Genomic DNA, 11,685 nt, shown 5'->3' with positions numbered 1-11,685 from the left:
TTTCTCTGAATTCTGATAGTCCTATCAGTATAAAAAATAGTTTCAACTTCCCTCTCAACTTTCCATTTCCTCCACTTGGGGAGGGTCTCCCTTTTTGCCAACCCCCTTCTCCTCAATACCGAGTTTTCCTCTCTCACTGTCAGCCTCAATCCAAACACCGTTACAAGAAACACCATGCAAATGAGGGTAAGAAAGACACAACAAGCTTATACTGTTGTCTTCCTTAAGGATGTTTGCTTTTTAACCAGTGATTGCACCCTTGTTTGATTTAAATCAAATCATTAATTGAGGATCTATGGCGTGAAAGGCTGTGTGAGGGCCTATAGAAGTGCCAGAGCAGCTTTAGACATGACTTGTCCCCAAGGAACTTACAGTTTATCTAGAAGAACCTAATATACATTGTTCAGTCGCTCAGTCGTGTCTGACTCTTTGCAGCCCCATGGACCATAGCCCACTAGGCTCCTCTGTCCGTGGGATTAACCAGGCAAGAATACTGGAGTGGGTTGCCATTTCCTTCTCCAGGGTAATATACATTAGAAGCAATAAAACACAAGTTCAGTGCTTAACTGTTGGTTTTGAATGTAGGGTATCTTATGAAGGTAAACTCAGGCCAGGAGGAAACGTCAGGGTGGCTGAAAGGGGAGGGTTCTGCTGCCATGCTGGGCTCTTTCAGTTCAGTTCAGTTCAGTCGCTCAGTCGTGTCCAACTCTCTGAGACCCTATGAATTGCAGCACGCCAGGCCTCCCTGTCCATCACCAACTCCTGGAGTTTACCCAAACTCAGGTTCATCGAGTCAGTGATGCCATCCAGCCATCTCATCCTCTGTCGTCCCCTTCTCCTCCTGCCCCCAGTCCCTCCCAGCATCAGAGTCTTTTCCAATGAGTCAACTCTTTGCATGAGCATGGAACAACAGACTGGTTCCAAATAGGAAAAGGAGTACGTCAAGGCTGTATATTGTCACCCTGCTTATTTAACTTCTATGCAGAGTACATCATGAGAAACGCTGGGCTCTTTCAGGGGCTTCATAAAGATGCTCCATAATTCTTCTGGATGGTGGAAGTGGGCTCAGGGAAGCTGTGACCCAGAGAGAAGTGGAGGGTGGAGGTGGTAACGGTGGTAGATGGGAAATACCAGTGGAAAGCCTTACTCATTATGCTTGCAGATGCAGTTGAGGGACTGAGGAAATTATAAAGGAGGCATGAGGACGTGGACAGTGTCACTGTACTCTGCACTGGTGCCCCAGCCAGGGCTTTCCTGTTTCTTTGCCATGGTAATATACCTCTTCTCCAAGTGTTGCTGCCACTATTTGAAGGAAACCATTATCCTGATGTTCAGAGAAGGACAATCTGGATGGAAGCTATGCTCAGTAATCTCTAGAAAGCCTATGTTCCCTTCAGCTCTTTAGAGAAAACCAGGATATTTTGTGGTAGGTCAGGAAATGTGGAAAGAAAAATAATTAGGATGGGGAAAGGAAATAAAGAAAAACAGCTCAGTTCAGTTGCTCAGTCATGTCTGACTATTTGTGACCCCATGAACTGCAGCATGCCAGGCCTCCCTGTCCATCACCAACTGCTGGAGTCCACCCAAACCCATGTCCATTGAGTTGGTGATGCCATCCAACCATCTTATCCTCTGTCGTCCCCTTCTCCCCCTGCCCTCAGTCTTTCCCAGCGTCAAGGTCTTTTCCAATGAGTCAGCTCTTTGCATCAGGTGGCCAAAGTATTGGAGTTTCAGCTTCAACATCAGTTCTTCCAATGAACACCCAGGACTGATCTTTAGGATGCACTGGTTGGATCTCCTTGCAGTCCAAGGGACTCTCAAGAGTCTTCCCCAACACCACAGTTCAAAAGCATCAATTCTTCGGTGCTCAGCTTTCAAAAGCATCAATTCTTCGGTGCTCAGCTTTCTTTATAGTCCAACTCTCACATCCATACATGACTACCGGAAAGACCATAGCCTTGACTAGATGGACCTTAGTCGGCAAAGTAATGTCTGTGCTTTTTAATATGCTGTCTAGGTTGGTCATAACTTTCCTTCCAAGGAGTAAGCATCTTTTAATTTCATGGCTGCAATCACCATCTGCAGTGATTTTGGAGCCCCCAAAAATAAAGTCTGATGCTGTTTCCAGTGTTTTCCCATCTCGGAAAATGGAAGAGAGCTGAGTCAGGGAGGCATGTGGTGTCCATTGAAACAAGACAAGTCTATCTTTTAAAACAAATTTACCAACTTTTCATATATACAGAGAGACCACACAGTGTTTGCCATAAAAGTCAGTAGGATAGATTTCTGGACTTGCCCCACTCCTTCTATTCCCATGGACCCCATCTCTCCAAAGAAAATGAATTGGGGTGGTGGAAGGTTAAGTGACTACAGAAGAATCCCACTAGCTTCATGTACAATTGGAACTGAGACATTTAATGCTAGGTCAGGCTGACCGCAAAGTCCCACAGAAAGCAAATACACACCCAGTGTTCTAGCCACAAGTTAGCTCTGAACCAGGGCCCGTTAGTGACTTGTAAACCATTATTGTTGGTGCAGTAGTTACTACTTCATCTGGAACTAGGTAGAGGCAATTTTAAGAGAGCTTATTTACATTGTGAGCTAACTGCTGGCTCATTCATTCATTCCTTCACTTCACCAGCCACAGTGTTGTCCATGTGCTGGACTGGTGGTCTGTGTATGTTTTCCTTACATGTTATATTATTAATTTCTCAAGGTATATGAGTGGATGTGGTGTATTCCATATACAGGCCTGGCTTACAAGAGAAACTTTTCACATGAAATCAACTTTACCGGTTTTCCGTTCCAGCTGGCTGAAAGGGAGATGATGCCCAGTGAAATTTTGTAATTTTCTTTTGTTATATTGTCTTTATTTAAAGTATTCAGGTTATGCTAGTGAAGTCACTCAGTCGTGTCTGACTCTTTGCGACCCTGTGGACTGTAGCCCACCAGGCTCCTCTGTCCATGGGATTCTCCAGGCAAGAATACTGGAGTGGGTTGCCATTTCCTTCTCCAGGGGATCTTCCTGACCCGGGGATCAAACCCAGGTCTCCTGCATTGCAGGCAGACGCTTTAACCTCTGAGCCACCAGGGATTTGTTGGGGAGCATTCCCTCTCCCTCCATTGTCTAAAAGAGTTGGTATAGTGCTGTAATTACTTCTTCCATAAATGTTTGATAGAATTTCACCAGAGAAACTATTGAAGTGTGGGGTTTTATTTGTGGCAAAGTTTTAAACGATAAATTCAATCTATTGACTAGCTATAGGACTATTTAGAATGTTCACTTCATTTTGCCTCAGCATTGGTAAGATGTATTTTTCAAGAATTTGCTCATTTCATCCAAGTCACAGAATTTGTGGGCATAAAAATTTTCATAATGTTAAATTCTTAGCTGTTTGTCATTTTGGATTTGTGGCAATAATGTTTCTTGTATTCTTCATATTGGAAATTTGTATTTTTAAAACAATTATTTATTTACGGTTGTGCTGTGTCTTTGTTGCTGCTTGCAGGCTTTCTCTCGTTGTGGTGAGCGGGGGCTACTCTTAGTTGCAGTATGAGGGCTTCCTGTTGCAGTGAATTCTCCTGATGCTGAACACAGGCCCTAGGCATGCAGGCTTCAGTAGTTGTGGCACACAGGCTCAGTAATTGCAGTTCTCAGGCCCTAGAGCATGTGGGCTTGAGTAGTTGCAGCACGCAGGTTGGTAGTTGGGGCACACAGGCTTGGAAGTTGGGGCACACAGTCTTGGTAATTGTGACATAAGGCTGGGTAGTTGCGGCACACAAGCTTAGTTGTTCCACAGCGTGAGCAGTTTTCCCAGACCAGGGATTGAATGCATGTCCCCTCCATTGGCAGGTGGATTCTTATCCATTGCACCCCAGGGAAGTCCAGCAATTTGTGTTCTTAATATAATTTTGGAGATCAAATGATGATGATGCTGAAGCCACAAGATGGAATAAACCTTGGTCTTTGAATTCACATTTGATAGCTGCCAACTCATCAGGAAGCCTGAGTCATATTGTTACATGAGCAGGAAATAAACATCTGTCACAGAGATTTGGGGGGTGGTGGTTTGTTAGAACAAGTAGGATTACCTTACTTATTGCAAATTGCCGCGACTGGTTTCTTTGTTCATATTCCTTGCTATACTATGGCCCGTGGGGCCATGATAATGCTGCTTTTGGTATTTTTTTCCAGTGCACAGTCAGTACTTGGTGAGTATTAACTTCTCCATAAGTTTATATATGAATATATAGGAATGACTGAATATATATTGAATATATATGAATGACTGAAGTGGTTCCCATGTGTTTGGAGCCTTGAGGTTTTCTTTCCCTGGGATGTGTGACTCAAGTCCAAGTTGGAGCTTCCAAAAGCATGAAATACTGGCTGCCTGTATCCTTCCCATCCTCCCTCCCTTCTCTCCTCCCTTCTTCTCACTGTTTTCTGTGTCCTGCCTTTATTCCAGAACCACACCTGAGGCTCACTGTCAGAGACTTTTATGAAGGTACAATGTCTTTCATTTGGGTCCCACTATAAAAGAATTCAGAATAAAACAGACATGGGCTGGGTTTGTTTGCTTTCTTACCAAAACATACTGAAAAAAAAAAAAATCAGCCCAGCAAACAATACAACCACTTAGAACTCTGTGCAAATGGATACATACAAATAGATCCCAGAAGAAATGTTGAGATTGTGTTAGTCACTCAGTCCAGTCCAACACTTTGCAGTTCCATGGACTGTAGCCCACTAGGCTCCTCTGTCCATGGAATTTTCCAGGAAAGAATACTGGAGTGGGGAGCCATTCCCTTCTCCAGGGGCTCTTCCCCATCTAGGGATTGAACTCGGGTCTCCTGCATTGCAGGCAGATTCTTTACTGTCTGAGCCATGTTGAGATTACTTGAAAGAAGAAAAAAAAGCAAGCAAGCAAGCAAACAAACAAACATTAGGAGGATTCTTCCAGCGACATAAATTTAATGCCTTTGCGTATAGAAAAGACCCTGTTGCTGGAAAAGACTGAAAGCAGGAGGAGAAGGGGACGACAGAGGACTAGATGGTTGGATGGCATCACTAGCTTGATGGACATGAGTTTGAGTAAGCTCTGGGAGTTGGTGATGGACAGGGAAGCCTGGTATGCTGCAGTCCATGGAGTCACAAATAGTTGGACACGCTGAACAATTGAATGGGACTGATAGATATAATAGACTAATTATAAATTATACTTAAAGAAGATAACAGGTTCATTGCTGGAAAAACACATTTTGCTATATCTTACCATATGTTTCTATCAAATAACTTTATCAAAATATTTTCTCATTCAGACGTTCATCAAACTGGACTAGCCCCCTTAAGCAACAATATTGTTAAGGGATGTTCTGTGCAAAGTAACTGTTGGCTGAAGATTGGATGCCTCACTTATACTGTGGTCCTTATAAGTGAGAATGGAAACTTTCCAGCCCATACAGTTTGCTGGGTTCTAGGTAACGTTTTGAGTATTTTTAAAGTAATAACAAATGCTTAGAGCAATGTTTCATTCCAGTGATGCTTTTTCTTAATGACTTGCTGACAAGTTTACTCTTCTGTTTAAAGCAAATAAGTGCCATATGAATTCTCAAAGTGCCTTTGTTCTTTGTCTTGCCTCATCTGTGTTAGAGTTTCGATAGTACTTTTCCATGCATTGTGTATAATCTTAGAAAAGGAGGGCTACTACAGTGTACTCTGCAAATACGTTCTAGCAAACATTTATTATAAGGCAGATATTATTTTCCATTACTATCTAGAGGTTTATTTAACCAGGAGAAATTCCTCCAATAGGCTGAGTTTAAAAATCCTGGAGGGAAGTGTATGGAAAGGGAACCTAACTAAATGGCATAGGGTGGCATGGTAGGAATTGTTTGATTCCTGTGGCCTCCACATAAACCATGTCCTTCTCGATTACATCACCTTTCTCAATTCTCCTATGACCCTTCAACTCCCATCATTTCTGAGCCCATCTAGTCCCAGGCATTTCCATAGTATGTAGAAAGTCCCTGATTACTCAGTTCTCTGAAACTTTTCATCCCTTTCCCTTTAGTTTGGTTATTTAGTGTCCCCTAAAGCTAGGTGCCCCACTCCAGTACTCTTGCCTGGAAAATCCCATGGACGGAGGGGCCTGGGGTCTCGAAGAGTCGGACAAGACTGAGAGACTTCACTTTCACTTTTCACTTTCATGCATTGGAGAAGGAAATGGCAACCCACTCCAGTATTCTTGCCTGGAGAATCCCAGGGACAGGGGAGCCTTGTGGGCTGCTGTCTATGGGGTTGCATGGAGTCGGACACGAGTGAAGCGACTTAGCAGCAGCAGTAGCAGCAGCAAAGTTAGGCGATGATATTATACCTCCACAGAAGATAGCTGACAAATGGAAGACTCCCATCTGCACATCTCCTTAATTGGTGGCTTTAGATTCTGTAAAATGCCAATACAATTTGGTTCATTTAAATTCTATATACGTGCTCATGCTTGTGCAGCTCTGTTGCGTCTTACTCTCTGTGATCCCTTCCGCTGTGTCCTCTCCAGGCTCCTCCGTCCATGGGATTCTCCAGACAAGGATATTGGAGTGGGTTACCATGCCCTCCTCCAGGGACTCATCCTGACCCAGGGATCAAACCCACATCTCCTGCATTGGCAGGTGGATTCTTTACCACTGAACCACCTGGAAAGCCCAAATTCTATATATAATTGGTTTAATCAAAGGGAATAAGGGAATACCCTGGCAGTCCAGTTGTTAGGACCTTACCCTTCTACTGCAGGGGACACCAGTTCAATCTGTGGTTGGGGAACTAAGATCCCACAAGCCACTTGGCATGACCAGAATTTTTTTTAATAAAAAAAATAGTACAGTGCTGTAGAAATTGAAAAATCAGTCATATAATTCATATGGAAATTAAGAGAATAATGAAAATTTTCAAGAATTATCTTATTATTTCAAGAATATATTTATTCTTATTTTAATTATTATTTCAACAAATACTAACTCAAGAATAATCATGAAAATAAAGGACAAAGTTGGTGGATTCTTAACAGCCCTGTGAAATAAGCATTATTAGTACTTCCCTTTTACTGATGAGAACACTAAGGCACAGAGAGGGTAAGTAGTTTATTCAAGCCCACACATCTTATAAGTGGTGTCTACACCACACATTCAAATATTTCTTGTTGAAGAATCTTCCTCTTGCTCAGAGTATGTATATTATGTCTCCTTTTGCTATACAGGAGAAACATCATGATGATTATTCTTATCTCTAAATGCCATCTACATAAAAAGGTTCTACTGTGTATTTTAGAGCTATACTCATATTAACAGCAAAATCATTTTACCTAGTATCATAAAATACTATCTTGGCTTTTAACCCAGAAATACCACATTGAAATTTCTGATGAAATATTTTACAAATTGAATCTGAAGCCATCACAACCATCATTATGATCAATACGGTTGATTCTTGTTATAACCAGTGTGCTCCCTCCTAATAAGGAATTATATTACAAAATTTGCCAGTTTTCACTAGTATAATCTGTGTTGTAACAGTAACTGAAGGGAAGTTGGCTCCTGAAACTCTGCCCTGTCTTCTCTGTGATATATTATGAGAGTTATATGTAAAAATACATGTGGTATCACTTATGTTAGAGTCCTAATCAAATGTTAATAATTTAACTTAATATTGTGTTTTATAAATCATAAGACAATTTTAGGTATGTTTATTCTTCATGGTTTCATGTAGGTTTTTGATAGCATATTTGTTTAAGGAATTCATTTTCAGGTTTAATTCTGCTGCCCCTGTGATTCTGAGTATTTCTGCAATGGATTGCATTGAAAGCCCCAAGTTTCCACTCCTGTTTTGGGAGGGGCATTTTGTCCCAGCTCTTGACTCTGTGGTCAGCCACATGACTTGCTTTGGCCAATGGGATGTTAATAAATGTGGTGTGAAGTGTGCACTGGATTCAGTTTTGCTGTTGAATCTCTGCCATAAGCTTGAGAACATGACCAATGCTAGCCCACTAAAAGATTGTAAAATATGCATAGGAAAGATTCAGGTCACCTGACCAGCGGCCTTCAGCTATCCAAGACCAGCCGGCCTCTAGCCAATCTGTGAGCTGTGACTCATAAGAAAGTCTAGCCAAGATCAGCCAAGCACAAGCCAGATCAGCAAAACTACCCACTGACATATAGACTAGTGAGAAGTACTAAATTATAGTTACTTTAAGCCACTGTCCTTTGAGATGTTTTATTATACAGCAATAGCTAACAGATATAACCTTAATTGTAGCAATAATCACTACTGTTTATATTTCCCTGTTTGCGTGCATATGTGTATATGGAAGCTGCTCAGAACAGTGACTGAAGCTGTAGGATTCAGAACCAGGCTGCCTGGGGTTCAAATCCTAGTTTTTAAATTTATTTCACTTATAGTAGTGCTGGCATTATTCACCATGTTAAGTAAAATGCTGCTGCTGCTGCTGCTAAATTGCTTCAGTCATGTCCAACTCTGTGCGACCCCATAGACGGCAGCCCACCAGGCTCCCCTGTCCCTGGGATTCTCCAGGAAAGAACACTGGAGTGGGTTGCCATTTCCTTCTCCAATGCATGAAAGTGAAAAGTGAAAGTGAAGTCTCTCAGTCGTGCCCGACTCTGAGCGACCCCATGACTGCAGCCTACCAGGCTCCTCCATCCATGGGATTTTCCAGGCAAGAGTGCTGGAGTGGGGTGCCATTGTCTTCTCTGAGTAAAATGCTACATTGCCGTATTAGTGACAAATATAATTAAAATGCTACATGGCCGTATTTGTGACAAATATAAGCACAATGATCTCTCTCTATCCCTTCAATAACTCTTGTGAAGCTGATAATATCACACTCATTTAGTAGATGTGGATACCAAGGCTCAGAGAAGGTAAGAATCTTGTGCAGTATCATAGTCAGTGGCAGAGCCAAGATTATGAACCTCAGTCTGGCCATGTTTATAATCACTATTAAAAAAAAAATTGCCATGATATCTCATCCATCTTGGCTTGCTTTTGGTCCAAATGTCAGTTTTGTGCCTCAAGGAAAATTAGAAAAAAATAATTTAGAAACCTAAGGAATATTAACAGGGAAGAAAGGAATGTAACAGAGAAAATGTGCACCACACAAAGTGTTGGGTATCCCCTTTTTCTTGCCAAAGGTACTTTTCCAGTAAAATCCTGTTTATATACATCAGTTTTGGTCATAGAAAAGGAAGATAAATGGAAACCACACTGGCTAAATCTCATCTATTTAATGCAGTAAACACTTCATTAAACCAGACTTATTTCTAGGTTCGAGGATAGAGTGGGAGAATACCCTTAAATGAACTTGCAGTATTTGTAGTATAGATTTTTCAAAGCAGTACAGTTTTATTTAGGTAAATAGTAATTTCATGGCAAATACTGTTGTTTATAGCTCCTGCTGCATAGTTATATGATAATAACTAATATTTAACTCTCACTTGTTCCCCACCCCCTGCAGAGGGGTTATAATGGAATAAGCTATTTAAACACAGCCTCCAGTCATTCTTTAGAAAGATAATAATGATAGAATGATCCTAAATTCTAGACTCCAGGGTCTTTATTATTGAGATTTTATAATCCCTCACTCCTTGGGTTTTCCATACAACTTTTTTTAGTTTTAATATTAGTAACTTATTTTATTTATTCCAGTATCTTCAAAATATGATCACTTCAACATTCAATTAACATAAAAATAATTAATGAATATTTTACATTTTTATATTAAATCCAATGTGAATTTAATCTTAAATAGCACATCTCAATCTGGACTAGCATTCATGCTTTTTTTTTAATTTTATGATTTTTTTAATTGAAGTATAGATTTTTAAAATTTTTTGTTAGTTTTTTTTTTCTCTCAGCAATGTCTGGCTATAAACCATACTTAGCCCTCACTGTTATGAGCACTGTGTATAGAAATAGTTGCTTCCTCTCTGCCCCAGTGTCACAGGTGCAACAGGACAGCTGCTCTGATGATGCTGGCAGGTCCAATATGTGCAGAGCAGCTGAAATACAGTTGGTTTACAATGTTGCGATAGTTTCAGGTGCATAGCAAGGTGATTCAGTTTTTTATATACATACAAAGACCCTGATGCTGGGAGGGATTGAGGGCAGGAGGAGAGGGGGACGACAGAGGATGAGATGGTTGGATGGCATCTTCGACTCAATGGACATGGGTTTGGGTGGACTCCGGGAGTTGGTGATGGACAGGGAGGCCTGGCGTGCTACGGTTCATGGGGTCGCAAAGAGTCGGACACGACGGAGCGACTGAACTGAACACATATATCTATGTATATGTTCTCTTTCAGATTCTTTTCCATTATAGATTATTATAAGATATTGAATATAGTTTCCTGTGCTATACAGTAAGTCCTTGTTATTTATCTACTTTGTATATAATGGTGTACATCTATTAATCCCAAACTCCTAATTTATCTGCATCCCCCCATGTGTGGATGTGAGAGTTGGACCATAAAGAAGACTGAGCACTGAAGAACTGATGTTTTTGAACTCATTTTATCAAGGAGAAGACTCTTGACAGTCCGTTGGACTGCAAGGAGGTCAAACCAGTCAATTCTAAAGGAAATCAACCCTGAATATTCATTGGAAGGATCTGAAGCTCCAATATTTTGGCCACTTGATGCAAAGAGCCAACTCATTGGAAAAGACCCTGATGCTGGAAAATATTGAGGGCAGGAGGAGAAGGGGACAACAGAGGATTAGATGGTTGGATGGCATCATCAACTCAATGAACGTGAGTTTGAGCAAACTACGGGAGATAGTGAAGGACAGGGAAACCCGGCATGCTGCAGTCCATGGGGTTGCAAAGAGTCGGACACAACTGAGCAGCTGAACAATAATAACAACCCTTTCCTCTTTGGCAACCATAAGTTTATTTTCTATGTCTGTGAATCTGTTTCTGTTTTGTAAATAAGTACATTTATATCATTCTCTTGGATTCCATAAGTGATATCATGATATTTGTCTTTCTTTATTTGACTTCAATTAGTATGATAATCTATAGCTCTATCCATATTGGTACAAATGGCATTATTTCATTCTTTTTTATGTCTGAGTAATATTCCATTGTATATAAATATTACATCTTTTTTTTATCCATTCTTCTGCTGATGGGTGTTTAGGTTGCTTCCATGTCTTGGCTCCTGTAAATAGTGCTTCTGTGAACATTGATGTGCATCTATCTTTTTGAATTAGAGCTTTTGTCTTTTCTAGATATATGCTCAAGAACGGGATTGCTGGAACATATGGTACCTTCATTTTTGGTTTTTTAGGAACCATCATACTGTTCTCCAGCTGCACCAATTTACATTCTCATCAACAGTGTATGAGGGTTCCTTTTTCTCCACACCCTCTTCAGCGCTTATTATTTGTAGACTTTTTGAAGATGGCCATTTTGACCAGTGTGAGGCCCACAAAACTATTTCATTGTACTTTGCATTTTCCCATGCGAATAGTTGACTCATTGGAAAAGACTCTGATGCTGGGAGGGATTGAGGGCAGGAGGAGAAGGGGATGACAGAGGATGAAATGGCTGGATGGAATCACTGACTCGATGGATGTGAATCTGAGTGAACTCCGGGAGTTGGTGATGGACAGGGAGGCCT

At 41.0% G+C, this 11,685-nt stretch overlaps 1 non-coding gene across 1 annotated transcript; it reads right to left on the bottom strand.

Moving 5' to 3' along the window:
- Positions 1-9,922: 9,922 nt before the first annotated feature.
- On the bottom strand, positions 9,923-10,046 carry LOC138094775 (small nucleolar RNA SNORA17). Its single transcript, XR_011146284.1, has one exon. It is a non-coding gene; the product is annotated as a small nucleolar RNA SNORA17 (small nucleolar RNA).
- Positions 10,047-11,685: the final 1,639 nt, after the last annotated feature.

This window comes from Capricornis sumatraensis, chromosome 18 (assembly GCF_032405125.1).
Source record: "Capricornis sumatraensis isolate serow.1 chromosome 18, serow.2, whole genome shotgun sequence".
Lineage (NCBI taxonomy): Eukaryota > Metazoa > Chordata > Mammalia > Artiodactyla > Bovidae > Capricornis > Capricornis sumatraensis.
The sequence above is the reverse complement of the archived record's forward strand: the minus strand, read 5'-3'. Positions and strand labels throughout refer to the sequence as shown.